Source organism: Dendrobates tinctorius, unplaced genomic scaffold, assembly GCF_039654945.1.
Source record: "Dendrobates tinctorius isolate UK_male_01 unplaced genomic scaffold, ASM3965494v1 ptg000046l, whole genome shotgun sequence".
NCBI lineage: Eukaryota > Metazoa > Chordata > Amphibia > Anura > Dendrobatidae > Dendrobates > Dendrobates tinctorius.
The window spans coordinates 32,476,587-32,498,342 of NW_027361714.1; the positions used below are offsets into that span (position 1 = coordinate 32,476,587).

General features: G+C 44.0%; 1 protein-coding gene across 1 annotated transcript in view; it reads left to right on the plus strand.

Annotated features, from left to right (window-relative positions):
• The first annotated feature begins 7,880 nt into the window (after window positions 1–7,880).
• Window positions 7,881–21,756, plus strand: part of TMEM200A (transmembrane protein 200A) — a 225,075-nt gene continuing 211,199 nt past the window's right edge. Inside the window, exons 1-2 of the mRNA XM_073575798.1 lie at window positions 7,881–8,040; window positions 8,517–8,844. The gene's annotated coding sequence lies outside the window, so the exon portion shown is untranslated. The remainder of the gene's footprint in view (window positions 8,041–8,516; window positions 8,845–21,756) is intronic.

Sequence of the window (21,756 nt, forward strand, 5' to 3'; positions counted from 1 at the left end):
AATCCCGCGTGGCACCGCTCATTGGCTCAGCCGGTGGGGCGGGGGATTTGAATCCTGCACCGCTCATTGTCTTATATGTACCTATAGGCTTCAATAATTTAGGCTTTTCCCTTGCCCACCTGTTTTCCTTTTTGCTTTGAGGATTTATTTTATGGGTCTATATACTGTTTTGATCAAATTTATGATTAAGTATACCAGCCGGCTTGGATGTGGTATCTAGGTGTCATCAATTCCCTTGTTCTTATGGTTCATAATAAAAAATTGTTTCATTTACAGGCCATTTTGTTTCAATAAAAATGTGCATATTATTTTTTCTTAATTTGCTCCTTGGTCCATTTTTTTGTTGGTATTCACATGTCACATGTGTTTGGTGCTAATGTCTTTTATTATATCATTTTACACTAAGACCAGAACACACTTGGATGACATCAAGTAAATTTTAAGGTGGTTTATTTATAGACCGCAGTAAGATATCATTTTCTTTGCTTTTTTGAGGATTAAAAGAATCTCCAATCCAAGACTCATGCTGTTCAGCTTCAGCTCAATCACTTACTTCTTATATACAGTCAGATAATCCTTTAACCCTATAATGATTGTGTATTTTTTGCGATGGAAAACATTTTAAGCATTAATGGCATATCCAGTACAAAGCTGGGACCGTGACTTTTCAAGAGAACTGGTGTCTAAATTGCATTTATAAAAATGATTGAATATGTTTACTAATATGATTAAAGGATAACTATTGTTTTAATTTTTATTTAATAATAATGCAGAACAAGTGATTTTAATAAGCTTTTCAAATATACCTTATACATGAAATCCTTTCAAAAAACCTTCTAGAAATGTCCCACTATGCTGTTTCTGAACCAATATGCCCATTTTCCAGGTAAATCTGTATTCAGCTCCACAAATACAGAATATGTCTTTCTAAGGGTAGGGACAGATTCTAATAATATAGTGAGGTAGTAAACAGGGGTTTAATTCCAAGTTTATGCATCCAGATCTTCCCTTCATTTGCAATTGATGATGAAACTTTTAGAACAGGATGGGAGAAGGTCAACACCAGATGTTGCCTAGCTTATGGAGCTACTAATTAAATTTGATGATACCAAACTAGGAGAACTGGAAGGTGAAATTGACAATATACAAATAGGACTTAAAACGAATCTCACTACTGAGGCACTTAACCCTTTCGCGCCACAGCCCATTTTCATTCTTGTGTTTCTGTTTTTCGCTCCCCATCTTCCCAGAGCCATAACTTTTTTATTTTTCCATCAATATGGCCATGTGAGGGCTTTTTTTGCGGGGCAAGTTGTACTTTTGAACAACACCATTGGTTTTACCATATCCTGTACTCACGTTGGAGGACTTACTGAGGGAACAACAGTCCGACCTTGGAGGCATGTTCTGACAGTTAGTGATACTACGATCATCAACGTTTCCCCCGTCCCTCTGCGCACAGGTGAAGATTTTTTGCAAATTAGTTATTGAGGATTTAAAAAAAATCCCAAAAGGTATCCAGAGTGATAACCTTACCCCAATACAAGGGAAGGCTTTAAAAGAACTACAATCCCATGACAACCCTGTCATCAAAGCGGTGGACAAGGGGGTAAACGTCCTGATCTAACCAGGTGACAAATATGAGAAGGAGGCCTTTCGGCAGTTAAGAAACCGTGATACCTATCAAGTACTTCCTTATAATCCAGTTACATCCATCTCATTTAAACTATAAAAAATCCTACACGGTGCTTTTGATGCTGGTGTCATCCCACCAAAAAATCCTTGATGGACTTCTTGTGAAATTTCCTAAGATTCCCACCTTCTACCGTCTTCCGAAGGTCCATAAGGACCTTTTGAACCCAACTGGACATCAGATTGTCTCTGGCATAGAAGAGCTATGCAATATGTCATGTAAATTTATTGACCATTATTTAAAATCTATAGTTGGAACAATGCCCTCCTATGCTAGGGACACTACGGATGTCCTTACTTGAGATGAGCAAGCCTTTCAAGATTTGGTTCGGTTCAATGAACATCCCAATGTTAGCTGATCATGTTCACCGAATGGTTCGAGGAATGTACCCTAACCCCATTTTTTCAATGGGATATTATTTTAAACGCTGCCTAACTGTGGTAAGCTCTGGATGTGCATTGGGAAGTAGGTGGGATTCTCTGTTCACTGTTGGAACGGGTGTTTCATTAAGGGAGAGGTTGAGGGCACAGGTAGGGGGAGGCAGAAGCAGCAGAGGAAATGTTAGATGTAGAGATTTGTCCCGTATGCCTTGGGGATTCCAAGACTTGTGCAGCAAGCCCCTTTACGGCCTGCCATCACAGCCACCAGATTCACCCAGTGTCCAGTTAATGATATGTAATGCCCCTCTGTCCATATTTGCTCATCCAAGTGTCAGTGGTGAAATGCACCCCGACATAGATTCTTGCAGGGAAAGGGTGATGTTGTCTGCAACATGCTAGTGTAGCGCAGGCACAACTTTCTTAAAGAAGTAATCGCAACTGTGCAACTGGTACTGGAGGACTGCAATGAACATCAACTTTTGGAAACCATCTGTACCCACCAGGTGGAAAGACAGCATTTCCATGGCCAACAGTTTGGAGATGGTGAAGTTCAAGCTCTTAGCTGTCGCATGTGTAGGAGAAAACATTCTTTTACATGACCACAACTGCGGGACCGATGGCTGGCTGCTGTGCTGAGAAAGGGTGGCATACATAGAACAGGATAAACAGGTGCACTGTGTTATGGTGGATTGAGAAAGATGTGTTGTACTAGGTGACACAAAAACAGCAGTTATGTCCTCATCCATAACAGCTGACGAGCTCTCTCCCCAACTGTCGGGGTAAACAAGTGAAGTTTCTGCAACCTTAGATCTGTGTGAGAACACTTGGCACGATGACGGAGGAGGAAGAAGCTGCAGATGTGGTTGATGGCCAGTGGTTGGAGAGGTCTGCTGGTCCGCATTTTAGGCATGTTGATCGCACATGCATCAGTTTCAGTCATGTAGTTGTCAAATTATTTCATTTTTTGCCTTTACTGAGTTTTTTTTGCAAATTTGGCAGATAACGTAAGTTGGGTCATCCTTTGTGGTCTCAAAAAAGGCCCAGGCTAGAAAACTCATGCTGCCCCAGCAAACTGTTCACTCTTGACTGTTGCTGGCCACAGCCAGAGTTGAGGCTGAGGATGCAGTGCTTGTCTTGGTTGCATCGCTTTATGTCTGTGTGGGAAGCCTCAAAGTACCCTTCTCATCTTCCTTCTCCTCCACTTCCTCTGGTGAGCTACTCAGTTGCATACCTCTGGGTTCACACCAAGTGGGATCTACAACCTCATCGTCATCCTTTCTGTTCTCACACTCCTCACCCTGAGAGTCACCCTCCTCCACTTCCTGACCTGACATCACAGTATAGTCCGCATGCGCCTCTGGCGTCTGTGACTCATCAGGATCTCCTCTACCCTAGGTGGTTAATGTCTGGTGATGAGGGTATGGATTCTGATCGGACCCTACTTCATCAGCCTTGGATCCAACATTAAAATATTTTGGGCATCGGTGCAGATGCTTTCCTCCTCTAGATTTTGTGAATCTTTGGAGCAGAACGTTTATGCCCATTAAATAGAATGTGTGAACAACTCTGTAGAATGGCTCATCTGTGTTTCCCCACAGTAAGTTGGGCATTTGTGACACGGGGAGGGAAACAAGGGTGATTGGGGTGCCACCTCTGAGGATTGTACTGTGGTGATCTTAAGGTAGAGGAAGAGGAGGAGAAGCTACTTGATGCAATGCTTGCCATCCACTGGAGCACATGCTCTTTCTGAGCCTCTTCTACAAGGTGTACCGCTGTGAGGCTGACAAAGATAGGGAGTGGAGTAGCCCATCCAGTAACAGATGTTGTCAGTGGTCTTTGGATAGGACGAGGTGGTGTTTGTTCAGTTGAGCTTTCCATAACATTAACACCTATCCCACATACATGTCAACCACCAAGCCTATTCCCCTTTCCACCACAACCTGGCTTTTTCCCACTAATGTTGTAGGTACCCTTCCCCTCTTGTAACCTGCTGTATCGCAACCTTAGGGTACTGTCACACTTAGCGATGTACCAGCGATCTCGACCAGCGATATGACGCGGTCAGGATCGCTGGTACATCTCTAAGTGGTCGCTAGTGAGCTGCCACACAAGCAGATCTCACCAGCGACATCGCAGGGGTCGGGGGTCGCTACTTACCTGTCAGACGAGGCGATCCTGACGTCCTCCCGCCCGCGTCCATGCGTTGCTCGTCTCCACAGCAGGAAGCCCCAGCAGGAAGCTGACGACGAGAAACGGTCCTGGACGTTCTCGCGCGATCAGCGATAACCAGCGGAGGAGCGGTCGGAGGTAAGTATCAGACATAGCGATATCGCTAGCAATATCGCTATAATGTCACAAAAACCAGTGACGTTATAGCGATATTGCTAGAGATATCGCTTAGTGTGACAGGCCCTTTAGGCCCACAGCTGTCAGTCACCAGTCACTAAATGAACAAACAATATTTATTTTCTTAGTGTGCCTGAACAACACTCTTAAACCTAATGATTTTTAAGAGTAAAAATGTCCTCCTGATTTCTCAGTGCAACACAGTTTTAACACAAATTATTTGGATTAGCAAATTGGGCCTCCTCGCTGCACACAACTTTTAGGCATAACAATTTTTAAGTGGACATCTGGCTTTCCGATTTGTCACTGAAACACAATTTTATCACAAATGTTTTGGATTAGCTAACTGGGCCTCTGGAAATTGCCACACGGTTTTTGTACAGCCTAGTTAGGTATTGGAACATCGATTTCACACAGGACAGAATCCTATTTAGATAAGTGAAAAAGTTAACCTTCAGCACTAACAGGAGCGACTTCTCTGCACGTGACACTGAGAAAATGGCACCAGCAAAACAAGATGTCTGCTTTTTATATGGCCAGGTGACTTTGATAGCCAACCACAGAGGACCTTGTGTCATGATGTTGTGGCTGGTTTCTGCACCCTAATATGCTGCTGGCATCAAAATATATAAAGTTAAGAAGGGGAAAAAAAAGAGCGCACTGCTCCTCTAACCCCTCCCCTCATCAAATACGTCCCCTCCGCTCATCATGCAGCACCATTATCGTAGCCAATGTAATAACAAAAGCAATAGTGCGCAATGATTTACCAAACTGGGACCGAATTTTACTGACTTTGAGTGAAAAATCCAAGCACGAATTATAATGTGCTATTTTTGTCCCAAATTTGAGATTGGCGAACGTTTTCCGAACAAGTTCGCTCATCGCCAGTTATAAATAATCAAGTGTTAGATAATTTATAATTGTTGGTGAAAAGTGGAGCTTGATGGACCTATGTACCATTTTTTTAACCAATGTAACCATGTAACTAGTGTGAACCACAAGTTGAGTGGTTGACAGCAACAACCAATAAAACCACAGTTTTATTTTTCTAGAGCAGGCTAAGAAATAAAATGATCTCACCAATTGCTTTTTTGTTATCTACAAGCACTGTTGTTTTTCGCTATAGTCCTGTAAATACAAACTTACATTGACCAGTTAATGATGTGTATTTTTTTATTAACTAACCACTAGATGGCAGTACGGAGTTTTGTAAAACTTCCTAAAGAGAGTGTTATCCAGCATCACCTGCTAGATGCTCACGTCTCACTTTATAAGCCTGTATGAATCTGTATACTGTATATGTACCCTAGTTTTACTTATCGTCCCCAATGTTTTTGCCATTCCTTAAAATATTTATTTAATCACTTAATTACAGTTCAAATGCATTTTGCAAGTGAACGTCCTAACATTGTAAAATAAAAGGGGAAGGACAAATCCAAGAACGCAACTGAATGTCAAATGTAAAATTGCTTTATTAGCGTGGAAGGCAAGGTACAAATATAGTGTGCTATAAAATCATAAAAACACAATCAGCGAAAATGGACACTGATACCCTGTTGGCCAATACTACCCATAATAGTACAATGGAGTACATAATAAACATATATCTAAAGACTGGTATATAGATAATAAATATAATACCAATGATATACCAGTGTATAGTCAAGCTAGATAACACCATATCCAGGCAGAGTAGAAAGTGCAAATTTAAATAAACAAACAATGCATAATACCTGGACTGAGAGGTAGATAGAGCCCGCGGGGTACCCTTGTCCGCCCCAACGTGGAAGGTTTCCCGAAACGCGCGTTGGGGCGGACAAGGGTACACCGCGGCCTCTATTTACCTCTCAGTCCAGGTACTGGTACATCATTGGTATTATATACTTACCTCCGACGAGCTCCCCCGCTGGTTATCGCTGATCGTGCAGGTCCATTTCTCGTTGGGCGCTTCCTGCTGGCGCCGACGAGTGACGCGTGGACACGGGCGGGAGGACGACAGGATCGCCGCATCTGAAAGGTAAGTAACGACCGCTGCTGTGTCGCTACGTCGCTGTGAGATCTGCCTGTGTGGCAGCTCACTAGCGACCATTTAGCGATGCACCAGTGATCCTGACCGGGTCGTATCGTGGTCGGGATCGCTGGTGCATCGCTAAATGTAAAGGGGCCTATAGACTTTCCCAGTAATCAGCACATCATCACTATATTCTCAGATTAGTTATCCTGCCAGTTCACTGCATTGATTTGCACACTATGTGGCACATACATCAATATAAGGCGACATAGAAAACTGGGGTTGAAAAGCATAAATCATCCAATATTGCTAAGATGGTTTAGTACCGAGGGACTAATAACTATCACAAATATTCTCATATCAAATGAATTTGTCCATAATTATTGACGTCGAATCAACATCTCCAAGTTTTTGATGAATTATCATTAAAGATCACAAAAGACTTGATTCTTTTTAATGGATCATTTTCAGATGTCGCTTACAGCAACCTGCACGACCAAGGATACTGCCACGATGGGAAAGCTTAGGAGAGGATGCAGAGGTACACTGGTGACAGGGACCCTTTATGCTCAGAATCGGGGGCGTCCCAGAGGTCAAAGTCCCATTAATCGTAATTAATATGCCATCATCGCTTTCTAATATTTACAAATTGATGACCTCTCCCTACAATCGGTCATCAATATGAGATTGGTGTGAGTCCTGCACACGTCACCCCCACAATTGGCAGATACCAGTAAGTTCACAAAACCGCATTACTTAATATAGACATGTTTTATTCCCTTTATCGATTACTGAAGGGTTAAAATCACATGCTGCAGACTTCTATGTGACTGTAAATTCCCTTTTATACATCTGAAAATGCATCAAGTGCCTAGATCCCCGCAGTTGCAGAAACGCCTGCCGCGCGTCTGCCGGGTGTGAATTTACTCCGACAGGATCAGCTACATTCATGATATCTACGGAGATGTGTAATGTACATTTCCACAGCGCACACAGAAATACATCATGCAGGTTCCATAGCTATATTGGTTACCTTGGCAACAGATATCATTAAAGCATTAATTGAGGATCTTTACGGGATATCTATTCCCCTGGAGGTAAAGAAAACCTAACTACTGTCCTTACTATTAGAAACACAAGAACAATTGTATCACACTTGCTTGTATTTAAAGATAAATATTTAAATAGAACTAAGTTTGACATTAACCCTTGAAGTGTCCATTAATCTGGCCAAGTCTTCCACTTGTCATGAAATTTCTCTGGCCCTCTATTCATTACATGGGCTAGTGACCACCATCCCTGAAGCTCAGTTATATATCATCATATGTCCAATTTCTAGGAAAGAGAGCAGCACATCTTTGTTTTATGTTGGTGTGGGTGCCGGCTGCCCCCTCCCCTACTGCTGCTCCTCCTATCGGTCCCTCCCCACCCCCTCACTCTTCCTAGTGATAGCAGAGCAATGATCAGTAGCAGGGATGAGCAGCAGGGAGAAGAGAGCTGCACACTGTACATCAGGGGGATCCATAGATGGGAAGGTCTTCTCCACCTGCAGCAGACACCAAGGAGAGCAGGCAGCTGCTCCTGCTTAGGGGAGTGAGCCACAGCAACAGGTGAGTTGGGGACACTTTCGGAATGGTACCAGGTTCTGCCTGAGCAAAGAGTGAAGTTAAAGAACAAGCCCATTGTTTCACTTGTTACATGACATAGTATCTCTGTAGGCTTCCATAGTAATGTATAGTGGGGATCATTCCTCCATCATGCTTCATGCTAGATACATGTCACAGAAATGTGGCGCAATCACTCAACTTTGCTTATGTAAAACTTATTTTTCTGGAGGATGGGGGGATCACTGCATCACTATAGTCACTCCCATCCTTCATGTGTTTCCTCTATGAATTCTGCACATATTTGGGGGTCACTTTTCTGTATGAGTGTCGGACGCTGCTCTACACACCCAGCAAAGTTGTGACATGAGAGGCTGAATACATGTGTTATGGCATCAAGCGTATAGAGAACTCGGAAGAAAGTGGCATTGCTTGTGGGAATCTCTTTATTTAGATCTGATTTCCTGTTTTCTGTCCCTAAGGAACACACTCTTTTTTTTCTGGAGACAATCCTGTGCACAGCAGGCTCCTTTTGTTAACCCTTACAAAGAAGATACATCTGGATGGTTGAAAACTCAAAGAGCTGCACTTGTAAAGGTGACTGCTGGATCATGGAGAAAGAATGCTCCACAAAGATGGGTCCCAGCTGAATGCTCAGTCAGAAGGCTCAGCCTTGGCAACTACCTGCTGGAGTCTATGCCTGCTGGAAACACATGTCAGGGCTCAGCCGAGGAAGTCCCCATCCAGCCTCCCACCTCCATGAGGCCAGAGAGGACCAGCTGAGGGAAGGTGCTCTGTCACTCTGTACAGGTGAGACCATGCCCCATACTGGGAGGTCAGGGGACAGACAAGCTGTCACTATAGGATTGGCTAATTAAGCGCTGCACCATATCTCCAGAAAACACAAGCTGGTCAGGTTATTCTGTGGTCACATATTCAATTACAAGTGAAAAAGCTATTTCACTGAACATGTCATGAGATTGAGAGGCGTACAGAGCTCTCAGCACTTTCTGCATCCATCAGCACGTGAGCAGGAGGTCAGCTCAGTGCAATGTATTTCCACCCTATTCCCAGTGGGAACAGAATAGTCACTGGGGATTTGGTACCTGACTGCTCTGCACATATACCATGAATTAACCTGGATGCAAATGTCTCTTTGAATCTTTAGTATCTATCTATCTATCTCATATGTATCTATCCCATGTCTCTCTATCTATCTATCTAAAGAAAAAAAAGAGAAAAAAAAAACCCGACCAGCACCTCCTAGTGGGAACACGTGCAAGCCTCAAAAACTGCACAATATAGAGAAAAAGAATACAGCAGCACATGTACATGAATCTAGGCTATGTGAAAACACAGAAAACATTAAAACCATTCAATTTAGATAATAATCCTCAAATATATATATATATATATTTTTTTTAATTTTCTCTTACAGTAAGATGAAAAATAAAGGTTCTTAGTGCACAAATTGGCCAATTCATGTAAGCCCATCAACCACGGCAAGGTGACCTCCCCTGATGGGTCCCTGCTCTACCGTACATAACCAATTTCTGGTCCACCCGCCTACAATTTTGGACAAACACGTCACTACCAGGCTAAGCCTACAATTTATGGGCAGGTAGAGCTGATTGCGGCCACCTGCAAGGCCAATGGGAGGGGTGGAAGATCAGACTGGAGGCAACTAGCATCTATCTATCTATCTATCTATCTATCTATCTATCTATTCCATATCTATCTATCTATTTATCTATCATCTATCCATGTATCTATCCATCCCATATCTATCTATCTATCTATCACCTATCTATCTATCTATCTATCTATTTATCTATCATCTATCTATGTATCTATCCATCCCATATCTATCTATCTATCTATCTTTCCCATATCTATCTATCTATCTATCTATCTATAATGTCTCACTCTAAAGAACTGCGATGAATACCTAGGTGGATAAACATGACTACAATAAAGCAACCTCATATAGTGTGAAAAGTCGTACAGTATATGTTACAGTATGTGGCTGCTATTCCAGACATAAATGAGTAATTTGCTCCCTTCAAACCCACTAGTGGTTCTACCAGGTATAATGGTATGAAATAATAATGTGTTCTCTATAGACCATTGGAAATGTGTGTAGTGGTGCATTAAGGGAATTGCACAGTACAGGTTTCTGACCGCAGATGCCAGCGATTATTATATGGGGCAGGAAGGTTACACTGATAGTGTGTGGTGAAGGTGGAATATGTTAATTTATTGCATATCTCCTAGTGACAGAACATTGGCAGGCTGTCAGTATATGATTTATTGGAGACTTCATTAAGTTGTAATCACCATTCTTATAGCAGATACATATGTTCTGTAGTGTTTCCCTTTGTATACTTTAGATAGGAGTTACCGTGCACTTGACGTGCATCAGTAACATGTGAGGCCATAGACATTTCATGTTTATTTTTCGCCATGTCCAATACATAGCTGTATAAAATCTAGGTCCAGTAATACAATAATGCAATTATTATAAGAGAAGTGAAGAACGAGCTGGTCCCCCGGGAAGCACTGGAATTACTGTAATGATGCTGTATACGGGTTGTGGTACGTATGATGACGCCACCGTTTTTTAGTTGTGATGAGACTGCTCCTCTTTGTTTCACTTTAATGGCAGGAGGTACACAGGCACCTTCTAATAGCTGTATACCAATTATTTATGGGTTTTACCTCCGGACACAAAAATCTTATCCACAGTATATACTTGTAAGAATAATGTACATATTTCTGTATATCATACACTTGGAGGGAACTTTCCCACACTCTCTCTGGTGGACCTTTCAGAAGATGCAGGAAATCATTCCTGAGAGTTTGGAGACTGTCGGCCTCTCAGTATTTTATTTCTGGAGTTATCTTGCTGTTAAAATTAGTATAATGGTAAATTATAATACAATGTGCACATTCTTATGAAGTAATAGATATATCAAGTAAACCCCAGACTTAAAGGGAACCTGTCACCAGTTTTGGGGGATTATATATAGCGTTATAGGATGCTGTATATCAGCCCTGAAAGGTGATGGCCGTGACTTATATTGGCCAAACCTACTGACAAGTTCTCTTTAAACTAGATACAGGTGATACATTTCTCCATCCACTACTTAAGCATCCAACCTCAGCTACAGTAATTGTTAATTATGTTTTTTTTTTGTGTTTGATCTGTATCACTTTGTTTTACAACATGACTTTGTACTGATAATGGGATATATACAGTAAGGGATTGAGCACCATTGAAGGGGAATTCATGTATATATTTTATGTTTATATTTTTTTTATTTTACATAATATTCCATTCCTTTCTTATCAGAATAAGTGACAGTAACAATAATGGTCTAGGGTAGTGAAGTGGCTAATGTCAGCATCCGTGGTGGTCTAGGGTAGATGAGCGTCATTCTTGGTGTTAGTGGGTTATTCAGACTCCAGAATTGACTTCGTATCATTAAACAAAGACTAGAATTTGTGTTCCTGCCCTTCCACTTCCAATGGTTCTCCCACATACTGAACTCCAAAACCCCCATTCACGTACTGCTCCTATATTAACCCATCAGTCTGCTGCCCCCAGGTTCACTAACTCACAAACAATTTTTTTTCCCCATTACCTCCTCTGTTACAATCAGTCCTCTCTGAAACAGACGTACCTTTATGCTTCCATCCCACAAACTGTCACTCCTCCACGCATACTGCTCCCTTCACATAGACTATGGTATGTTTCAATGGTCAGGATTGGCTCAGGATTTGACGCAGGTGAAATCTACATCTGAGGTCACTTGCAGGTCACCTGCATTTTTGATGCGTTTTTACATGCGTTTTTGATGTTGATATTCATGCGTTTTTTTTCATGCGGATTTGTATGTGTTTTTCTAAGCTAAATAAAGATCTATTATTTAACAAAAAAAAAGAATTGTGATGTCATTTCCTTGTCCAACCTCTTCGTTTACATACTCCATTGAAGAATGTTTACACACACAGATAGATAGATCTATAGATAGATCTATAGCTAGATAGATATATCTATAGATAATACCAAGCCGGTGATTAGTAATAAACATAATAAAATGGTGCATAAAGATTTAAATAAACACACACACACACACAAACAAAATCTGCTTAGGTCGGGGTCACACTTGCAAGAAACTCACATGAGTCTCACATCTCAGTACCCGACACTGCCGCCGGCACTCATGACCGGAGTGTGTGGCTGCATGTATTTCTATGCAGCTGAACGCTCCGGTCCGAGTGCCGGTGGCAGTGCTGGGTATTAATGCAAGTTTCTTGCAAGTGTGACCTCGGCCCCGGCAATATCTGTTTAATTTTTTTAAAGAAATGGCGTGGGCTCCTGCTGAATTTTCCCAACCAGAGAGGGAAAGCCAGAGACTGGGGGCCGATGCTTATAGCCTGGAAAGGGGTTAATACCCATGGATCTTCCCAGGCTATAAATATCAGCCCGCAGCAGTATATGTAGCCTTTTTCTGGCTATTAAAATAAGGGGGCCCCAAAAAAAATAATGTGGGGTCCCCCTATAATTAATAGCCATAAAAGGCTATGAAGACAGCTGCGGGCTGATATTCATAGCCTAGGAAGGGGCCATGAATATTGGCCACTCCCTGGCTACAAACACCAGCTCACAAGCACCCCGGAAATGGCGCATCTTTAAGATGCGCCAATTCCGGCACTTAGCCTCTCTCTTCCCACTGCCGTGTAGTGGTTGCATATGGGGTAATAGTTGTGGGGTTGATATCACCTTTGTTTTGTAAGGTGACATCAAGCTCGACTTAGTAATGGAGAGACGTCAATAAGATATCTATCCATTACTAATCCTATAGTTATTAAAGGGATAAAAAAGACACAGCCAGAATAAAGTATTTTAATGAAATAAAACACAAAACACAGTTTCCCTTCTTTATTGCACTGCTCATCCATGCAAAGCCTTCATTCTCCTGTAAATAAAAATAAAATAATAAATTAACACAAATATTCCCTGTCCAACGTAGTCCTTAATAACGAGTGTCCCACGACTAGTTAAGCTCTGCTACATCTAGATGCCTGATATCCAGACATAGCAGAGCTTGTAGATGACCACCGGAGATGTCTCTGGCGATCACCTGCACTGTAGTTCTCGTGGTCGGCTGACCGTGAGAACTAGCCTAATGTGACCGGAGATCACCCCCGGTCACGTGCATGGTAGTTCTTGTGGTCAGCTCCGTCGTGAGAACTGCAGTGGATGCGAACTTCTGGCTGTGACAAGGTAAAACCTTATGTAAATTAGTACACATGAGTAGTAAGCTGTGTTTCCGAAGTTGATACGCATGTGACTAATTATTAGATGCAGTTTTACCAAATCTAATGATAGTCAATGGGATATTTACCCTGCGGGGATGAAGCGTCTTCGCATCATAAATAGACATGCTGCGGTCTAGAAAGGAAAAAATCATGTTGTAATGTATTGTAGAAATATGTACCCAACAGACTGCTCCCAATGACATATCAAACTGTACATTGGCATATAGCATGTTCTGTCCTCACTAATTGAAGCAGACTTCATGTAGCTTAACCCCTTCATGACCAATGATGCCACATAGGCGTCATGAAAACTGGAGCCACTATGACCAGTGACGCCTATGTGGCGTCATAACTTTAAAGCCCCACTGCGGTCTAGAAAGAAAAAATCATGTTGTAATGTATTGTAGAAATATGTACCCAACAGACTGCTCCCAATGACATATCAAACTGTACATTGGCATATAGCATGTTCTGTCCTCACTAATTGAAGCAGACTTCATGTAGCTTAACCCCTTCACGACCAATGACGCCACATAGGCGTCATGAAAACTGGAGCCACTATGACCAGTGACGCCTATGTGGCGTCATAACTTTAAAGCCCCACTGCGGTCTAGAAAGAAAAAATCATGTTGTAATGTATTGTAGAAATATGTACCCAACAGACTGCTCCCAATGACATATCAAACTGTACATTGGCATATAGCATGTTCTGTCCTCACTAATTGAAGCAGACTTCATGTAGCTTAACCCCTTCACGACCAATGACGCCACATAGGCGTCATGAAAACTGGAGCCACTATGACCAGTGACGCCTATGTGGCGTCATGACTTTAAAGCCCCCCTGCGGGTCGGGTGACCGGGGTCACTGAAAGGTCACCCGACCCGCAGATACAGGGGGTTTTGTACTTCACCACGGGGGGCGTGGCTTCGCCCCCACGTGACTACGATCGCTCTGATTGGCTGTTAAAAGTGAAACAGCCAATCAGAGCGATAGTAATATTTCATCAATGAAAATTGATGAAATATTACAATCCAGCCATGTCCGACGCTGCTGTAGCATCGGACATGGCTGGTGACACCGATCCGACCCCCCCACTGGTTAACGGGGGCGATCTGCCCCCTGCCACTGAATGACAGCGGCAAAGTGCCGCCGCTGTCATCATCTGCCCCCGCCTTCCCTCAACTCCCTTGCCTTCCGATCGCCCCCCCTCCCACCCCCCGGTACTCACCAAGTGCTGCTATGGCTCCCGGTGTCCCGCGGTCCTGGACCATGGGCGCCACCATATTGGAAAATGGCGGGTGCATGCGCAGTGCGCCCGCCGGCTGCAATTTCCATTCATTCATTTTGATCACTGTGATAAATTCTCACAGTGATCAAAATAGAATGAAAAGTAAATAAACCCCTCCTTTATCACCCCCATAGGCAGGAGCAAACAAAATAAATAAATTATTTTTATTTTTTTTTCCATTAGGGTTGGAAAGAGGGTTAGGGTTAGGGTTGGAAAGAGGGTTAGGGTTGGAAAAAAAAAATATTTTTTATTTTCACGGCTCTGCGTTATAAACTTCTGTGAAGCGCTTGGGGGTTCAAGGTGCTCACCACACATCTAGATTAGTTCCTTGGGGGGTCTAGTTTCCAAAATGGGGTCACTTGTGGGGGGTTCCACAGTTTAGGTACATCAGGGTCTCTGCAAATGTAACATGATGCCCACAGACCATTCCATCAAAGTCTGCATTTCAAAATGTCACTACTTCCCTTCCGAGCCCCGACGTGTGCCCAAACAATGGTCCCCCCCCACATATGGGGTACCAGCGTACTCGGGACAAACTGGACAACAACTTTTGGGGTCCAATTTATCCTGGTACCCGTGTGAAAATAAAAAATTGTGCACTAAAAAATAATTTTTTGAGGAAAAAAATATTTTTTATTTTCACGGCTCTGCGTTATAAATAGTGTTGAGCGATACTTTCCGATATTGAGAATTATCGGATCGGATTGGATCCGACCGATACCCAAAAAGTATCGTGTATCGCCAATTCCGATACCTGAAACCCCATTCAAGTCAATGGGACAGAAATATCGGAATTAAAAAAAAACCTTTCTTTACTTGCACATCCAGTTCGGGAGGGGGGAAGAGTGTGGGCGGTGCGTGGGCGGACACTGTGCGTGTCTGTGTGTGCGGGCGGGGTCTGTATGGGCCTCTCGGAGGTCTGTGCGGGCCTGCCGGGGGTCTGTGCTTAATGTTTCCACTGATGACCATTAATCCTTATTGTCTTCTCTGTCTCCAAGTTCCAACATTCATTGGAAACAACTGACCAGTAGCATCTCTTTGCTATCCAGTGCTAACAGCTAGGTGACGTGATCAAGCAGTGCTAATTGTGACCACCATGGACAGCACAGAGACACCACTGGCGCTCCCAGTGAATGTTGGAACTTGGGTTCAAAATGAAGACTGAAGATTGATGCTCCACTCTCAAAATATTATTGGGGGATTCTGTGTATAATTATTGTATGCTGATTTGCTTCCTCTTGATGAAAACGATAAACTGAGCTGTTACATTCCTCCACTTCAGCAGTTCCTCTCCACAGCTATTACTACCTTTGTTGATGTGCAGCAGCGGTGTATGTGACCGCTGCAGCTTTTCACTGGGTACAGCAATGATGCCGATGTAGACGACATGAGCCTCTGAGTCCAATGTTTGGCTGCAGTGGTCAAAGACACTGTTGTTGTGATATTACCATTGCAGCTTGTCAAAAAAGATGGTGTCAGGAACACCGCACTGAACTTGCTCACTGAGCCAGTGCGCGTGTCCTGAGTAAAGCGAACAGTGCTCAAAGATACCTGTGGAGAGGGCAGCAGCCGAGCAGATAGAATCATAGAATCGTAGAGTTGGAAGGGACCTCCTGGGCCATCTGGTCCAACCCCCTGCTCAAAGCAGGATTCGCTAAATCATCCCAGTCAGATGTCTGTCCAGCCTCTGTTTGAAGACTTCCATTGAAGGAGAACTCACCACTTCTCGTGGCAGCCTGTTCCACTCATTGATCACTCTAACTGTCAAAAAGTTTTTTCTAATATCTAATCTGTGTCACCTCCCATTCAGTTTCATCCCATTGCTTCTAGTCTTTCCTTGTGCAAATGAGAATAAAGTTGATCCTTCTACAATGTGACAGCCCTTTAGATATTTGTAGACAGCAATTAAGTCTCCTCTCAGTCTTCTCTTTTGCAAACTAAACATTCCCAAATCCTGCAACCTTTCCTCATAAGACAGGGTTTGCAGACCGGTCACCATTCTGGTCGCTCTTTTCTGATGCGTATTTCAGAGCCGCAAGACCTGAAGCACGTGACTACTAGGGGCGTGGCCTAAACTCCACAGAGCTAGGAGCTGCAAGATAACCCCTAGCAGGGTAACTGCGAGACAAAGTTACCAGGGGGCATAGACAGGGAGAATAGTCAAGACGTAGCCAATGAGTCACACACAGAGATAGCTGCAAAGGTACAAGAGGGGCGAGTAGAGAGTAGTCAGGTCACAGGCAATGAATCATACACAGAGATAATAATGCAGTGCAAAATCAACAGGCAAACTCACAACGGGAAACAGAACCATGTCAGAACCATATAAACAAGCTATAGCAACAAACAGGCACACAGGGGTCAGCACACTAGGCCAAAGGCAAAAGTATAACTGGCAGGGATTGAAGCTTCCCAGGGGTTTTAGAAGCTCTCCCAGAACCAGAAAGAGGCCACAGTCATTAACCCCAGGTGTGCAGGTCAAAACCTGCACCGAGCTCCAGACATTAACCCCAGGTGTGCAGCTCAAAAACCTGCACTGGGATCATGACAGTACCCCCCTCTCAACGGGGGGCCTCTGGACCCCCAGGTTTCCCCGGGTACTTGGCATGGAAAGCCCGAACCAGGCGATCTGCATGTACCGAGCGAGCAGGGACCCATGAGCGCTCCTCTGGTCCATATCCCTTCCAGTGGACCAGGTACTGCAAAGAGCGGCGCACCCGCCGAGAGTCCACAATATGTCCGACCTCATACTCCAATTGACCCTCCACCAGCACTGGAGGAACAACAGACTCAGAGTTCTCTTTGACAGATCCTGCGAGTTTCAGCAGAGATTTATGGAACATCTTGGATATTTTTAAGGAGGCGGGGAGACGCAACCTATATGCCACTGGGTTGACTATCTCCATAATCTCGTACGGACCAATGAACTTTGGTCCCAACTTAGCTGATGGTACTTTTAAGTTGATGTTACATGTGGAGAGTCAAACTTTCTCTCCCACCTGAAACATGTCTCCCGAGGTTCTCTTTTTGTCAGCAAAATATTTGTATCTCCCCTGGGCCCGAGAGATATTACGCCGGACTTCAGCCCAGAGATTTTTTAACCGTTGAACGGACCCCTCTGCCCTTGGACAACCGGAATCCACCCGAGAAAACTCCCCAAAATGCGGATTAAACCCATAGTTAATCAGGAATGGGTACATGTTGGTGGACTGACTCACCCGGTTGTTAAAAGCGAATTCAGCCAACGGTAACGCATCACACCAATCCTCCTGTCTGGCGGAGGTCAGACACCTGAGAATTTGTTCCAGGGATTGATTGGTGCGTTCCGTCTGACTATTACTCTCCAGGTGATATGCCGACGAGAAGGAGAGTGAGATGCCCAATTTCATACAGAACGCCCTCCAAAATTTGGCCACAAACTGCACACCTCTGTCAGACACAACATTCAGGGGTAACCCATGCAATCAGGCCACATGCTGCACAAACAACCTTGACAATGTTTCTGCTGAGGGTAATGCTGCCAAGGGAATGAAATGGGCCTGTTTAGAAAACCTATCCACCACCACCCAGATCACGGTATTGCCCCTGGAAGGTGGAAGGCCGGTAATAAAATCCATGGAAAGATGAGTCCATGGCCTATCAGGAACCGGTAAAGGTATGAGTTCCTCAGCCGGTCGGTTTTGCGAGCTTTTGGAACGGGCACACATGCCACAAGCAGAAACAAATTCCTTGACATCGGACCTTAATGAAGGCCACCAAAAACCCCTGGCTACTGCCTCTCTAGTGGCCGTGATACCTGGATGAGCACTCAGCCTAGACTCATGAAACTCCTGCAGAAGTCAAGGCCGTAATGAATCTGGAACAAACAGTTTATCCCCTGGCCTGGTTGCCGGAGCTAGGGCCTGAGCCCTTAGAATTTTTTGTTCCAACTCAGTTGAGACCCCCGCCACTACCACCCCTGGGGGAAGAATGGAGGACGGCGGCTCAGGGGGAGACACTGGATCAAAACTTCTGGACAAGGCATCCGCTTTAACATTTTTGGACCCCGGTTGAAAAGTAATAGAGAACTGAAATCGTGAAAAAAAGAGTGACCAACGGGCTTGTCTAGGAGTAAGCCTCTTAGCAGATTCAAGGTATGCCAAATTTTTGTGATCCGTGACAACCATGATAGGTTGAGCCACCCCTTCCAAAAAGTGCCTCCATTCCTCAAACTCCAGCTTGACCGCAAGAAGTTCCCTATTGCCTACATCATAGTTTTTCTCAGCTGAAGAGAACTTCTTGGAGAAGAAGGCACAGGGTTTGAGATTGGTAAGGGTGGCCGGACCCTGGGACAGCACAGCCCCCACCCCCACTTCAGAAGCATCCACCTCCACATTGAATGGTTTGGACAGGTCAGGCTGTACCAACATCGGGGCAGACATGAAACATTTCTTAATCGCTGAGAAGGATTCCTTAGCGAGTACAGACCAATTTTTTACATCAGCGCCCTTCTGGGTAAGATCCGTGAGTGGTTTAACCACTTGTGAGAAACCTTTAATGAACCTCCGGTAATAGTTCGCAAATCCTAAGAAGCGCTGGAGCCCCTTGAGATCTCAAGGCTGAACCCAGTCAGCGATCGCCAGCACCTTCTTAGGATCCATACGAAACCCCTCACAGGACACAATCAACCCCAGAAAAGACAGCTCCTGTACAAAAAATGAAACATTTTTCCAATTTTGCAAGTGAGATTGACTGTCCGGGGAATACACCAAAATGTCATCCAAATAAATAATAACAAAATGGCCTATCAGATCAGGAAACACAACATTGATGACATTTTGGAAAATAGCGGGTGCATTAGTTAACCCAAACGGCATTACCAGGTTCTCAAAAAGTCCTTCTGATGTGAGGAATGCAGTTTTCCACTCGTCCCCTTCCCGAACCCTTATAAGATTGTAGGCCCCCCCGCAGATCTAACTTGGAGAACCATTGGGCCCCAGCTAACTGGTTACATAAGTCTGGGATGAGGGGAAGCGGGTAAGAGTTCCTAACCGTTATCTTGTTCAGTTCCCCTAAGTCGAGGCACGGCCGCAAACCACCATCTTTTTTCTTCACAAAGAAGAACCCTGCTGCCACAGGTGACTCAGAAGGCCTGATATGCCCTTTGCGGAGACTCTCAGCTATGTACTCCTTCATGGCTTGGCGCTCAGGCCCAGACAAATTGAACAATCGAGCCTTAGGTAACTTGGCTCCAGGTACTAAATCAATGGCACAATCGTAGGGTCTATGTGGTGGCAGCGCCTCAGCCTCACTTACGGAAAAAATGTCTTCGAAATCCTTCAGGTACTCCGGAATACCTTCCAGACCGACAGACGACACAGACACAGATTTAACAGTGTTAACAAGATGTCCCAGGTTACCACATTTATTATTGCATCTCCATTGAGTGATTTCCCCTGTAACCCAATCAATGGTAGGATTATGGCGTTGAAGCCAAGGCATCCCCAGTACCAGTCCTGCAGGCAAGTTATCTAGCAGAAGACAACTTAGTTTTTTCACATGAGTGGAACCCACTTTTAGAAAAAAAAGTTCAGACCTGCAACAGATACCGTCTTGGGTAAGAGGTGACAAGTCAATTGCCACAAGTTTAACAGGATCGTGAAACCTGACTGTCCCTATCTTATTAAGAGTCATAACCTTCATATCAATCAGGTTCACAGCAGAACCGCAGTCAATAAAAGCAGTAGTCTGAACAGGACCATAACCAAATTCCAGTTCCACCTGCAGCACCATTTTTGCACAAGAGGAAAATTGTACCTGAAAGTCTGGGTAGCCTCTTCGACTACTACCCAGACCTAGTCGTTTCCCGTCATCTTAGAGGATGATGGACAGGAGGGGCAGTCCTTCTTCCAATGTCCGGATTTCCCACAATAGAAGCACAATTGCTTTTCCCAGCGGCGTCTTCGTTCCTTTCCCTCACAGGTGACAGCGCTCACCTCCATAGCCATAGGAAGAGTCCGGGTCTCATCTCAACTGAAGAATAATGGTGTTTCCCGTTGCATAATCCCTCTAGCCCGCAGCCTGCGATCCATGCGAACCGCTTGGATCATGGCATCCTCCAGGGATTCAGGTGGAGAATGAAGTTCCAAAGCATCCTTCAGACATTCACACAGGCCTCTGTGGAACAGCCCCCGAAGGGCGGCATCACTCCAGGAAATCTTGGCTGCCCAACGTCTGAATTCAGTACAGAACCATTCGGCCGAGTGCTCCCCCTGACAGACACTCATCACCTTGTCCTCAGCCAACCGCACTCTATCAGGCTCATCATAAATAAGTAAAAAACAAATCTGAACTGAGAAAAGTAAGTTAATGTGTATGCACAATGTAAGTGCATATTAACACATGACCATTAACCAGAGAAAACAAAAAGCAAAAAACACAAATATCCTGAACTAAAAAGTAAAAAATATACTGCAAACAATGCATAAAGGTAATAATAATAATAATAATAAGGGTATTTAGTAAACATAATTTTGATCAAAATAATGTACAAGCCATCCCGCCACGTCACGGCAACCCTTGTGGGACAGTCCCTACTCTAGTATTTAAAACCTTTTCACTTGCCAAGTGGCGTGAATGTGAATAAGGGTCGAGCGGCTGAACCACTAGTAACAGCTTAGGCCAGACTGGATGACTTTCCTAGCTCAGAAAGAGGGCGGTCACACCCATATATGCACTGAATGCACAATGAAATGAATAAAAAACAAATCTGAACTGAGAAAAGTAAGTTAATGTGTATGCACAATTATTATTATTATTATTATTATTACCTTTATGCATTATTTGCAGTATATTTTTTACTTTTTAGTTTAGTTTTTACTTTTAGTGGTCCATCTTCTGGCAGCAGCAGCGGTCGGTCTCCGGGACCCTCCGCTGAACCCCTAGTCCATAAACATGTGCGGGCGGAGCAAACAAAGCCATAGCACCTTTGGAGTCCGACAGGAAAGCTTGTGTAGCAAGTGGCAAGGAAGGCCGCAGGATTCTGTCTGGTACTTGGCTTTCCCTCCTCTGCACGTGAGCAGTACTCACAGTCACAGAGCGCATGGCACCTCTATCTCAGGCAGTCACT